Raw genomic sequence first — 13,995 nt, forward strand, 5'->3', positions numbered from 1 at the left:
TCCATGAAACACTGGGCACTGGGAAGGGTCTGTGATTCCTCCTGCTTAAGTAAGACCAGCATCCCAACAACTTAGAAACACAGCACCTTTATTAAATTAAAAGGGAAGAGAGATCTGTGTAAGAAAATAGGATGAAAGAATATTCTGGGTCCAGGAGCTGATCAACTGTCAGCATGCACAGCAAATTCTAATTACTGAGGGGGCATTGGGGAATGGGCCACCATCAGCTGAAATTAAATTTTAATAGATTTAACATTTTCACTTGCAGTTTAAGAACAGAAACTGATGCAGAAAAGTACAGCTCTCAGTGCACTTCCCTACTCCCTTCCTCCTGGGTGAAAATAAGCTTACAGGAAACCTGTATTGACTTTTGGTTCACTTCCATGAAGGGTTCTCATTGGAACAAATGTATCAGTGCATCCCTTCAGCTCTTCCTAGGCTCATTCCCAAGCTGCAATTTCCTAGTGAACTGAATAAGCAGTGGTGGTATTCACACATTTCTCCTTTATTTTATTAATCTGTTTTTGCCATTTGCTGGGTGGAAATCTCAGACAATCTCCCTGCAAAGTTATTTTCTAACTCATGGCAATGTCGCCAGGCATGACATTTTTGCAGGGACACACAGCACTCGAGAGCAATCTCATGATTCAGATTAATATATGGAATTACTGCCCATATATGCCAACAGCTGGGGCACAGATATTTACATCTGCACAACCACAGATCAGAGTATGCTCAGCTCTTAGAAGCTGGGACACATCAACATCAGTAACATGATCAAATGTGGCTGAATGAAAATTTGGTGAGTGAAAGTCTAAGCTTCTGCAGATCTGCCAAGTCGTGTTTAAACATTTTTGTTCCAAGGCGTTTTGGGAGAGTTCTGGATTGGCCTTTGCAGCACTGCTTTACTCTTAAGTGCATGCCTCATTTCGATGTGAAATGCTACAGATTTCCATTTAGATTTACCTCAAAACAATTTACCAAGTCACACGTGAGGGTGGAGTTTGGGGAATCAATAGAGCTGATAATAACGAGTTCTTTTTTCCTCCTAGTTTTCCTTCCTTCCATCTCTGTTTACAGTAATATTAATTAATTACACAAGTATAACAGCCTTGAACTGTCTGGTTCATTCCTTGAGACTGTGTCATCATCTTCCACACTGCCAGAACTCATTTTCAGTCTTTATAGATTCATATCTGAGATTTTTTTTTTTCAAATCTTCTAATACAAATAGAACAGCAAGGTTGGGCAGCCTACTGCTAAAAGTACAGTATTAGAGAATGCCTTAGAGACCTTTGCCACAAGCTTTGTATTACCATGTAAACAAAACTGTCCAAAGTACAAATTAAGGGTGCTCTTTGAAAGTTCTAGTTAACGAGTTCCGATTTCTAGTTAAAAGAAGAAAAATAGAAAGTCTGAACTTTCAAGAAATTCAACAGTTATTTCAAATATTCATTTAAAACTTTATTTTAGAACAAATTCAAAATATTTCATTCTAATTAAGCAAAAGGTATATCAGAACAGTAATAACCAGGTATGAAATATAATGCATTCAAAATGCCTAAACAGCTGACAAATATGCATACAGCAATGCAAGCAGATTTCTGCAGTGCCAAAGTAGAGCTCATCAACCTACACAAAAATCCCAGGTGAAAGAGGAAAAGAAGCAAAGCCTGCACACAGGGCAGGTGACACCATAAATATTTCTTGTTTTCCTTACAGAATTCAATTCTTCCCCAACTTCTTTAGAGTTCACAGAGTACAAAAGCGAGAGCAAAGTGATTTTCTTCAGTTCTCTTGTTTTTAAAAATCTGGTAATGTCCATAGTAATAAAATGCAGCAGGGCTTTTTTATATGCTATGAAAAATCATGCATTGAAAGAGGGATTTTTCACTGTTTGCTGGATTGCAAAATATGTGAAAACTGTTGTTGAAGAATCCCTTTAGAAATACAAAACCATCACAAACCAATTCTTTCTACATGGTGTGAGTTTATTTGTTAAAGTTAGTGGAAAGTGGTAATTTCTTGTCCTATTACTATTTGCAGGTTACACTTCCTGGACATCACAGAAAATGCAGCAAGCTCAAAAATTACTCATAAATGTAGCACTAGGTCTGTCTTCAGAAATCTTCAACTCCTATTTAAAGGATCACAGGTATTTTTCTAGATGTTAATGAAGTTTCTTTCACAGCAGTTTTAGTAAAGCACTGTATTTTTGATTGCAATCTCAAGAACTAACGCTCGAGGAAAAAAAACCTAAGCCACTTTTGTTAGATGTAATTGTAGTTTAGATACTTCATAGCTAAACCATCTCAACTGTTTCTTATAATGACATTTCAACAGACATCCAATCTTATGGTAACACTTTTGCATTAAAAGGGATAGACTGATACTGCACATCAAGTTTACTTATCCAGGCAGCAAAGACGTATGATAAACAACCTTTTCATCTCCTCACAAGCAGGAAAATGCACTATAACCAGCTAACAGACAGAAAGAGTGAGAAATTATAAATATTGAAGGCAAAAACACTATCAACCTTAGAAGTACATATTCTTTAGAAACAAATAAAACCACAGAGCTATTCATATTTTATGTGGCTACTACCATGGCATGCGACATTTTGCAAAGTAATTACCATAATGTGCAAATACTTCTATAGGAGAAATTACAAAATAAATCTGGCTTTTAGTGGTATTTTCAAGTGTGGATTGTATTATGCAGCTTCTATACACACTCATAAGGTAATTGTAAGAACTTCTAGCATTTCATCCTTCATAGGCACAGAAAAGTCAATGTTATTTAACTGTTGCACAAATGTTAATAAAAAGTCATAATCCAGGGAGCTTACCCCTGGGTCAACAGAAGGAATCCAAGAACCAAAGTTATTTCCAAAGTCCAGACAAGAGATCTGAAAGAGAGAATAACAAAGGGTTTGTGACAAAGCTGACACGGAGTCCTCTGAAATGAGCAAAATCAATTGTGACATTTTTCATTTATTTGTAAATGCCTCTTTGGCAGTATGCTCACTCCAAACGACAGCTGACTCTTATAGAATAGGGGAGGTGATGGTAAAAGAGAGGAATCCTGACAGCTGCTTTAATGAGATTCTGCATTAGGATCACTCCACCTCTTTCCCACAACAAGGAGTGTGCCCTTCACTTTCAATCTTCTATCCTTCAATTTAGAAAGCATTAATCCTATGAAAAACTCAACTCGGCCTCTTCTAATTACCATCACAGCTCTTCTTTCCACCTTCTTCACCATCTCACTGACATTCATGTATGGAGTCCACTCACAATTTAAAATACGTGTAAGTAGCATGGAGCAAATTAAACTTCAACCCGATAGCATTACTTTAATCAAAGTCTAGTTGCAGAGTGTGTGGTGAGGACAAGAATCTTGAAACAGAGCCCAGTTGATATGAGGAGTGCACACTCCGAGTTTTCCTTCCAGCTCTAGGAATTATGCTGCTGGAAGTGTTCAATGCAGGAACCTCTGATGCTCACATTTTCTTACAAAAATAATTGGGGAAATCTGTAACATGACAGGGAACTTGCCTTGCAAATATTGACAGAATAATCATTCTGAGAACAGAAGCAGACAAGGAATTTTAATAACTGTAAAACCAGGCAACATGATACCACCTATTGCAGGAAAGGGCCACTGGCTCGAGGATCCAGTGCTTGAGTGCACTTATTCTGCCATAACTCTTATCTGACATATTCCATTCTTATGTTTTCCAACAGCAACACATTTTTTGTTGTTCAAACTAATTTTCTAGTGCTATATCACTTATCTTTCAACAAAACTAGATGACAGCACTGAATATAACATGGTAGCCCCAGGCTGCACTGAAATTAGTATTTTATCCTCTGTTAACATCAGTAAATCATTGGTATTACAATGATAAGGTTTTTGCAAGGAAAACAAACACACAAGCCATACAGGCATTGCTACAAGGAGCCTGAATCCCAGCTCTTTTGCACATTCCAGCATCTCCTGAGAGATGAAGCTGGTGAAGGCACAGGAGAACAAGTCCTTTGAGGAGCAGCTGAGGGAGCTCAGCCAGGAGAAAGAGAACCTCAACACTCTCTACACCCACCTGAAAGGATGCTGGGGCCAGGGAGCCTTGGTCTCCCAAGTAACAAGCAAAAGGATGAGAGGAAACTGCCACAAGCTGTGCCAGGGCAAGTTTTAGACTAGCCACCAGGATAAATTTCTTCACTGAAAGGTGTGTCACACCCTGGGCACAGGGAAGTGGCTGAATCCCCATGGCCAGAGGTAGAAGATGTGGCACTGGGACATGGGCTGGTGGAGGACTGGGAAGTGCTGGGTTAATGGCTGGACTCAATGATCTCATTCCAGGCAAACAGGCTTGGTTTGAAAAAATTGAAACATATGCAGTCATACCGATCAGAAAACAATTCCATCTCACCTCTGGATGAAAGCTGGCTAGTAAATCATGTTTGGGAAGTTCACAGTTAATTACTCTATACCACAATCTGCTAGATAACACACAACATAGATGTTGAATAAAGATCATTTATTCCCTGAAAGAAGAGAGAGATGGGTGATATGCATGAGTTACAGATTAGTTTGCTTGACAGCTTTCAGAGAACCAGGGGAGTAATCCAAGCTCAGCAAAACTTACGGTTTTTTGTTGGATTAATTTGTTAAAAAAACCACACAAAAGTTTTTTGAGAGTATTGTGGATGTTTCCAGAAAAAACCTTTTTGGCACTTTCAATTTCAGGATGTAGACTAAATGTGTAACTTTGAAACCTTTTATAAAATCTTTCCTGGTGTATAAGATCTTTAAGAGTCTCAGTTGATGGAATCAAGGACTGTGATTCACTTTCAGTAGCAGCTTTTTTTTTTCCTCTGAGATTCACTCTTTGCTGGAACTCTTTTAAATGAGCGTAACAAAGCCCAGCACAACATTAAATCACCTCCCGAGCATATCAATCTCAGTTAACAAAGAAGAAAAAAATAGAGTACACTTCAAAACAAATTCTCTGGAACTTTCTTCTGATTGATATCAGATCTCTTATGTTAAATGACCCCTCATATTTCATTCTTAAAAATATACAGCTACTCCTAATAACCTTTCCCATTTGGATGGAATGCAGGAAAGGCCAGATTCTGACCTCTGCTCTGGGAAGGGAGTACCAATGAAAAATAATGAAGTCAGCACGCATTTGGAAAAAAAAAATTACTATTTAGCTCCAAGGAAGGTTGCTTTATAATTCAGACAGGTGATCTGGAGGCACAGCAGAGCAATAATGACTAACATCACATACTAGAGGGAGTATAAATTTTAATGATATCGCTCATAAAACCCACATTTTAAAGGTTACAAAACAGAAACAAGCTTACAAAGAAAACACATAAATCATTCAAGGTGTCAGGTGCCTACTCCTTAGCTATTTTAAGAACTAACAGCCTGTCCATCACTAAATAAACTGGAATATGCTGTATTCATTTATGCAGGACTGAAAAGGGAATGTACACTAGACTTCAGCAAGCATTCACCCCTACAGACTCTATTCTCAACAACACAATAGCAATAGCCATTTGTAACTTCACTGATTTATTCATTACTCGACAAAATTAAACAAAAAACACTTGACCAAATTCACTTACATCTAGACAAGATCACAACAACATGTAATTAGCAACATAATTACATGGACTCCTAATCCAGAGACATTAATGCACTTCACTATTTCACTATCATACACACTTCATTGTAGGCTCTGAAATATGGGCATTAACAGAGGTTTAATGGGGCATTCCCATCAATAGACCAGATCTCTTTCATCCCATGCAGATGAAAGAGAAACAGAGGCTTATATTATAATTTTTAATTACTGTAATTGGTCTGCAAATGCAACTGCATCTCTTGTTGTCCTTACACACACTATCAACACAGAACGATTTAAATGGCAGGTTAAGAAATGGCCACTTAGGGCCAATAAACCACTGTAAACAGTGAACTTTGACAGACCCATCACTCAAATCCACAAATCACCTTTTGAGCTGGGTTTGAACAAAAATGGCATGTAATTTGGCTCAGTGGTCATTTCTCTTAGTCACAGAAGCTGGCACCTCTGTTTCACTGATAGCAATTTCCATTTCCACAACACAAACTCCCTATCCAGAGGCTCCTTCTGGGAGCAGCACCCAAGGGCCAGGTTTACCACAAAAACCTTTCATTACATAAAGCTTTCTGCATTCCATCTCAGAGACCAGGCCTTCAGGATTTGGTTTTCAGAGCTCACTTTGTTTTTACATTACTTTTTTTTTTTCCTTAATATCAATTTCTATTTGAGCTGTTTAATGGATAACCCAAAATTGATTTATTCCTTTTTTTTTTCAGAAGTAGATACACACTGAAAGACACTTGAACAAGGTCATTTTGCCTTGCTGCAAAGTCCAACAAGATTATCAGTAAAAGCCTTATCCAAAATCCTCCCATGTCAAACAGAGTATTTCTGCTGGCTGGATTTAACACTGAATGCAGATTTGGGATCCAGTCTCAATCCAAATGGGAGTGCAGTAATCAACCACTCAACTCCAGAACTCTCCCTGGTGACATTCAGGAGATTTCAATTTGCAACCTCGCATTGGAAATTTCTGCATCTAATTACCACTTATCAGAGGCCACCAATCTCTTACACTTTAATGCTTAAAGAAAACTCTGTTTTGTTTACAAAGACAATAAATACCTTAATGCTTTCAGTAAACTGTTTGCTTTATACTGTGCTTTTAGTTCTGGAATCTTTTCCTGTAGCTCTGGAGGAACTTTATTTAAGTAAACTGCTAACCTATTATTTTTCCAGTCTTTGTTTTCTCTAGGAAATTATTTAAGAAGAAAACCCTCGAACAGTGATCTCAGCATTCATACAGCAGTGAACTTCAGATACAGTAATTGCATAGCTGTGAGCTACAACGACTTTCCCATGGGGGAGAAATGACCTGGTAATTCAAGAATGACAAAGTCAAAAGTAAGGTAATCCAGGGGAGGGAAAGGATTTCCCCCTAGGATGAGATAAATATAATTTCTCACAGCAGTGTATATGTCTCTTAAGCCTCAGGTGGTTTTAAGTTAATGAGATTAGTTCCAGCAGGCAGTGAAATCCCAGGATATAGGAATTATATTTCAGCAGTTTTCACTTCATCCAGCAAGCACGGTGGAGTCAATCTTTGTGTCATTTTGTTATTGTCCTGGTTTGGGTCTTGTTCTCAGGCTCAAGCCTGGCTAAAGCACCTCATAACTTTGACTTAAAAGCTTAAGCATCATGTAAAGAGTCTGTTTAAATGTTTAAAAGGGAGGAGAAAGGCACCAGGCTTAATCTGCAGAAAAGAATTTTTTTGTTTAACTTCTCAGATGTGCTTTTATTCAACGGAATTTGTTCTTGTACTTTTACTAAACCAAGGTCACACGCGTTTTTATCCTGAACACACAAAAAGCCCCCAGAATGCACTGCTGTAAGAAACACTGCCTTTAAAATATTTACACCCTAACAAGATGGTCATGAGCAGGTTTGGATGACTGGCTAGTTCAGTGTTCTACCTGCTCAATGATTGCCACCCAAGCTTGGTAATTACCAAAATAAGCTCCTATCCAGCAACCACCCACTGGATGTACAAGCTGCAGTTTCACTCCAGTCCCCAGATCTGCTCATACAAGAAAATCTTCACTCCTTCATACCATTACCAGAGCTGTAAAGCAGAAGGCTTCCAAAAGATTTTAAAAATTGGGAAAAACCAAAGTCAGATGATAACACTGATTTCCACTAAGAATTCAACAACCAGCCCAATTTTGACTTACAATCACTGAATATGAGTAACTGCTAATTTACCAATTGTTTTACCCTCTAGATACTATTTTTAGGTGAATTTAAATTTAACCTTGCTGACATCACCACTGTAAAGAAAATGCAGAAAAATGTAGTGTTGCCAACATGCTTTAGGAAGCTCTTTCCCATCCAACAGGGAAATGACCTTTACTCCTCTCGTGAAAATGTGCAGACATCACATCAAGAAAATGCTCATATTAGTCCCAGGCTTCTTTCCAAGACAGTCTGATTAAACTTCATATCCAGAAAGCACACGGAGCAATTATTTTTATTGAGGTAATTTAACCTCAAAATACAATATGAACTCTATTAAAAAGACTTTCTAGAATGCCCAAGTCCATTACAGGGAAAGCTGTGTTTATTTTAGTTTTAACTTTTTACAAGCCTGACTTTAACACAGGCAAATCACACCCACACAGACATCACTGTTTGAACTTTTTTGTCGGTTTTATTTATTTATTTCTACTCCCAAATCTGCCTTCCCATTCTGTGTCAAAGCACTACCACATTATCTTTATTCTTCATCCTGTCCAGAGATGTCCTTCCCTCTTTAGCCTAAAGAAGCAGGTGATTTCATAACATAACTTCATAACCAGGTGCTTTCAGGTACATACCAAAAGTTCAAGCATCTTTGCCAAAAGAAAGATCGAGTTCCATCATAGATCAGAGTGGGGAGTGGCAAAAACTCAGTTACAAGACTCATTTCCTTTTTCTCTGGAAGAGCCTCAGCTGGTACAAACAGGTAATATGTAACTACAGAGAGGCAACATCACCAAATGAATCTGAGGACAGAGGCCAAAATCTGAGCAGGAACTGGTTTCTGGCACAATTCAAAACCCTGGAACCTGGGATGTTGGATAAGCATCTGAGCATCCAGCATCCACCCTACGTGGGCTGGCTGTACCTTGGAAAAATGCAGCTGCACAGGGATTTGGTATCACACAAAAGAGATAGAAAAATGCATTTGTCTGTACGACACCCAAATGTTTGCATACCTGCAAAGTAAATACACATTATCTGTCAAGGTAAACCCAATGAGCATTTCCACACGTGCACAGATCAAAGCCTGCAGTTTTCAATTAAACAGAGCACGCAAATATGAATTCCAACAATATGAAAATGAACTGCCAGGGTAATTACTCTGGAAGTACTGCAATTATGAGTGTCATCAGAATGCATTATGCTCTGTGTTGGCAAAAGAATTATTTTTTAATGGGTCAGAGAACTCCTTTCCACACACTTTAATAATCAGACACAAGCTTCAAAGGAGGTATCTATTTTAAATCTCTGCCATTATTACACTTTCAGCATCTGAAAGCAACAGGCCCAGAAAAATACTTCCCAAAGTATGAAAAAAAGGTGCACTACTTAAAATGTTTCCAGAAGAAAACAAAATGCAGTGGTCTGAAAGTATTTACATTCCTTTTAAGGTCAGGATAGCTCTGTAAAAAGAAAAAGTCTAAATGCTTGCTTTAACCTTACCTTTCTCTTGGTCAGTTCCACTTTTGCTACAGGCAATTTCTTTGCTGAAATAATCATTGTACAGAAGTTCCCTTATAGAGCCCTATTATCAGAATTGGGCCAGAGACAGCCCAAAAGCATTAAGCTTCCCGAAAAGCAAAAATGAGAGAGTCAAGCTCTAGCTTTTCACAAGAGCAAGGAAAAATGGACTGATTTTGAGAACAGCTTGCTGTACCCCTCTTAGCCAGGAAGGAACTGCAAGTTTACAACTGCATGTCACAAATTCTGGGTGCTCTCTCCTCCATCCAGAGGGCCAACCATCCCTAGAGCTGGTTGTATGCAAGAAAGAACAAAGCTGTGCCCTGACATTTCATTCCCATGGAGCAGGTGCAGAACAGAGCATCTAAACCAACACTGCTGCTGTAAATAAAGGGATAACTTACCCAGTTCTGTCCCAGAAGGTGTGAAAAAAATAATTCATGTCTAGCTGCCTGTATTTATCTTCTCTATTCTTTCACTTTTCTTCTTACCTTCTCTCAATGGCTGCAACATTAAAAGAAAACTATTACCCTAGAAAATAGTGTTTTACAGAGAAAGCAGAGGAATTTAATCTCCACTATACTGTAGTAAATATGGTGGAAAGGGCATGTATACTTACAGAGATTACACAGACACACCTGTGTGCAGAAACAGAAAGCAGCCTTAATGTAAGTGGGGAAATATCACAGAGTTCAGCGAGGAAATTCCACTTTGAACAAGAGCATAACCCAGGAACTGCAGCTCTGTCTGACCTGGGATAGAGCACATCCCGTCAGAGTCTGGTAGGACTGAGTGATGCTAGAGAATGGCAGTACTAAAGCTTCTCAATTCTGCTTGCATTGCAAATATCCTAAAGCAAGACTATTTTTGAAGAAGGAAAAAAAAAAGAAAAGAAAAGAAAAAAACAAGGCAATAAAACATCAAGTTTGAAATGTCCTATGCCCCGAAATTTTTGCTTCTAAGTCCAGAGGTGCCTGGACACATCAGGAAAAAATCAGCTTCGTTCTGCTGCAGGAATGCAACAGATTGACCTAATGCATGGATGGAACCTTGTTTAGGAGAGGAGAGAGAGATGAGGCATCAGCCTGATGTATATGAAAGCAGACAGGCTACAAAGTTTAAGGAAGTATGAAAACTTTATGAGACAGTTTTGTGATTAAAAAGGAGATAATGAAATGGACAGAGGTTGTCAAAAAAATATTTCATTTTGCTTTGCTTACTGACATAAGTATTGATGGATACATTCCCAGCTTCATTGCAGTAAGCATTAGATTAGGGCTATTGAGCTAACTCATGATGATGCATTGCATGACAGCAAGAAAAATTAAACAGCTCAAGCTGCGATCTTGTCAGATCTCAGAAGGCTGGCAGGACGTGACTGATCTAATTGGGAACTTCCACAGGGCTGGGAAATACAGCTGGGAATTCAGCTCCAGTTTCTCCTGAGCTCAGCAAACTCTCTTCTGGAGGCTGAGGCTTCACCCAGGCTTCTGAGCATGGAGATCATTAACAAACACCAGGGGCACCTTTTGCATGTTAATCCTCTCTCAACAGAGAACAGCTCCAGCTTACACAGCTCACACAGACAGCAACAAAAACAAATGCTTTTGGGGAGTACTTGAGTGGAGCTGCTCAAGTAATTTCATTATTTTAATGACAGGTAAGACCTTCTTGGTTAAAAATCAGGGCATTTACAAGGAGAGTGGTCCATTAATCTTCCAACAAGAAATGCCCTTCACTTTCCAGAAGTGCTGCAGTCTTTTCTGCACTGCAACCACCAAGTGGCTGATGAACAAACACCCACAGCCAAGACTTCTGAACCACCAGACCACAAAACCTCCCCAAAACTGCTGTGTACACTCAGCATATCAGAATGTTGCATATCCTTCATTAAAAGGACCACAGAACCACATGAAAACAACAGAGGGTTTCCCCTTGCACTGCAAGCCTAGGGCAGGAGTTCCCACACACTCATGATACATTCCAGTTGTTGAAGAATGGTCTATTTTAAATAAGTGACAGTGTGACAATGCTCTGCAAATGTTTACAAGGTTTACCATGTAATATTAAGGTGACTGTGCAGATTGTACTGGAGGAAATTAAATGCTGCTACAGTTCAGTGATGGTTTTCACACCTTAGATTCCAGCAGTGCCTTGGTCATTTCACAGGACACAGCTTACATTAAGCCTTGTGTACTTGCTTACAAGAGGTTCGCAATCCTTAAACCTCAAAAACAGGCAACATAATCTCTCTTAACATAATCTCTTTTACATAACACATTATGTAAAAACTATCACATGAACATTAGCAAGAGTGCTCCAGAACAAACTCGGGCAAGTTCTAATTTTTCCTGTTTTCAATTCTTTCACCAACTTCACTCCACTGCGAGTTTTCATGTCACACTGACTTCATCACTGTCAATAGAGTACAGCATAAATGTCCCATTTCATTACAGTGGAAAAAAATTCTGTGCCTAGGCTTAAGCAAACAAGCAGAGAACATGACTTACTTTTGGTATGAACAGATTGATAACTTTGAGTTTTAAAACTGTACCTGGTGTTTCCCTGATCTTCACTTCCCATAAGAAAGGTAAAAATCCTCATCTGCAAATTGCTAAAAATAATCAGTTGCAAGATGTGACCTTGGATAAAGCAATGTTAAATTGGCCAGCAAATTTTTTGGAGGCATCACTGTTATTAACTTGCAATTTTTTCATTTCAGTCTGCCAGTGATGCTTGGCAGGTTATAATCTTTCATTTTCTCACTTGGCTGATGCTCACTCAAGTAGAGATTATGGAGATAGTGGTGGCGAATTTTTACAAAGAATTTTCCCCTTTCACTCAATCACATCAGGATTCAAACACAAATTGTCTCTGTGAGGTGGGTTACCTCTGTAACAGGATTACTGACAAAGGTCTTGTCAGTGTTCCAAAGGCAGGAACATTTCTTGCCTCACTTGGAACTCAGGGACTCTCCAGTGCATTAATGGACATCTGGACAACTGCTGCCTGTTCAGTGCATTCCCATCAGGAATGATGTGGCCCAACTACACTTCTGTTTTAATAGTTAATATACAATAGGAGTTCAAAATCTTAGTAAATTAGTATTTTCCCTCGAGATCACTGCTCCTTCAATTTCATTTTTTTTTAAAAACCACTGATCCCTTTCTGCTAAGAGTATTCCCCACTCATGACTAAGTTTCTTTGCCTCCACATCACGTTCCCACCGTCTCATCATTTCCTTGCCATTGATTTAATGCATAAAAACTGTAACAAACAGCTCCTCCCAGTGATCATCCTGGAACAACACTTCCTATTTCTTAAGTGTGTGGGGGCTTTTTATTTTTTCCTTTTTCACTCCAAATATCCTCTGTTCACAAGGAAAATGTCCAGAATACAAATATCTGACTAAACATAAACAGATCCAAAAATGTGCTATCAATTAAGTTGTTCTGCCTTTGGTGGGGAACCAAACACATCCTCCTGCCAGAAGATCCATTTTGTGACAATTCTCTGACTAAAAATACCTGTCCCCCCAGCAACTCTGAGCCAGGAATTGTACATGACATGCTGTGAATATCTGCAGCGCCTTCCTCATTACCAGAAAAAGATTCTCCCATTAATACTCTCCTAGTCAGAGTTTGTGCAAGAAGGTAACAGCGAGGGGAAGCCACAGAACATTCAAGGCTGCACACCAGAAGCATCAGGCACCACACAAGACACCATCATCCACCAAAAAACACAGTTCAAAGCAACCTGGAGACACTATGAGGTTTTTACTACTGGACACAGCCCAAATGGTATTAAAACAGTCTGACAAAACATGCCTTTGCCTTTCTAATTATCCATTTTTAGCCTTCCTACTCAAGCCATGCATATTCAGTACGAAGAAGCAATCACTGACCCGAGGGTACAGAGGAACAAGCTCACATTTATTTACCTTGCCTTTCCCTTTTTTAACTGTATTTTCAAGTATTTATTATCCTAGCAACCGTGTCAAGAATGAAATACATGGCAAGACTGCCATCGAAAATAAGCTTCACCATTCAGTCAGATTAAAATTTTGGCTGATAATTTTTTGACTGAGTGACATGGTAAGGTTTCTAAAGTCATATGACTAAACAAAACTATTAACTGAGATCTAATTCACTGCTTTTTATTGCATTTTCTGAAGCATCTTTAGAAAGACAGCATACCACTCATTTTTTAGGCAGGGAACTGAAAGCACAGGAAAGAAAAGTAGCATTGGCCATGGCCATACAGAGGAACAGTGGCTGTATTGTAATAGTGACCAAGTCTTCAAAATCAAAGCTCATTCCCACTAGTGTTCAGATATTGATATTCTAGACATTTTCCTTGTAAACAGAAAATATTTAAGTAAAATTATCAATAAAAACAAAATAATAATTAAAAAACAAACCTCAAATAACTAAAAAGCTTCCATTCTTCAAGTGAGACAATTTCCCTTCAGTTCATGACTACATTTCCAGCAGCCACACAGTCCAGAGAACAACAGATAACATTCAGGAGCTCCCCAAGAGCCCATTCCCAGCTTTGACAGAGCTCCTGGTTCTGTGATTCCTGCCTTACAGCCCATGGAAAGTCGCTTTTAGCATCTGCTGCTCCATTAA

At 38.8% G+C, this 13,995-nt stretch overlaps 1 protein-coding gene across 3 annotated transcripts in view; it reads right to left on the reverse strand.

Moving 5' to 3' along the window:
- NAALADL2 (N-acetylated alpha-linked acidic dipeptidase like 2) overlaps positions 1 to 13,995 on the reverse strand; it is a 406,364-nt gene that overhangs the window by 378,890 nt on the left and 13,479 nt on the right. For 2 of the 3 annotated variants that reach the window (XM_088171014.1, XM_088171013.1), the window contains exon 2: positions 2,852 to 2,911. The gene's annotated coding sequence lies outside the window, so the exon portion shown is untranslated. Of the gene's footprint in view, positions 1 to 2,851; positions 6,327 to 13,995 lie in introns of those variants that run through there. The other variant, XM_014871509.2, reaches the window with a different exon arrangement.

This window comes from Sturnus vulgaris, chromosome 10, assembly GCF_052056855.1.
Source record: "Sturnus vulgaris isolate bStuVul1 chromosome 10, bStuVul1.hap1, whole genome shotgun sequence".
In the NCBI taxonomy this organism is placed as follows: Eukaryota; Metazoa; Chordata; class Aves; order Passeriformes; family Sturnidae; genus Sturnus; species Sturnus vulgaris.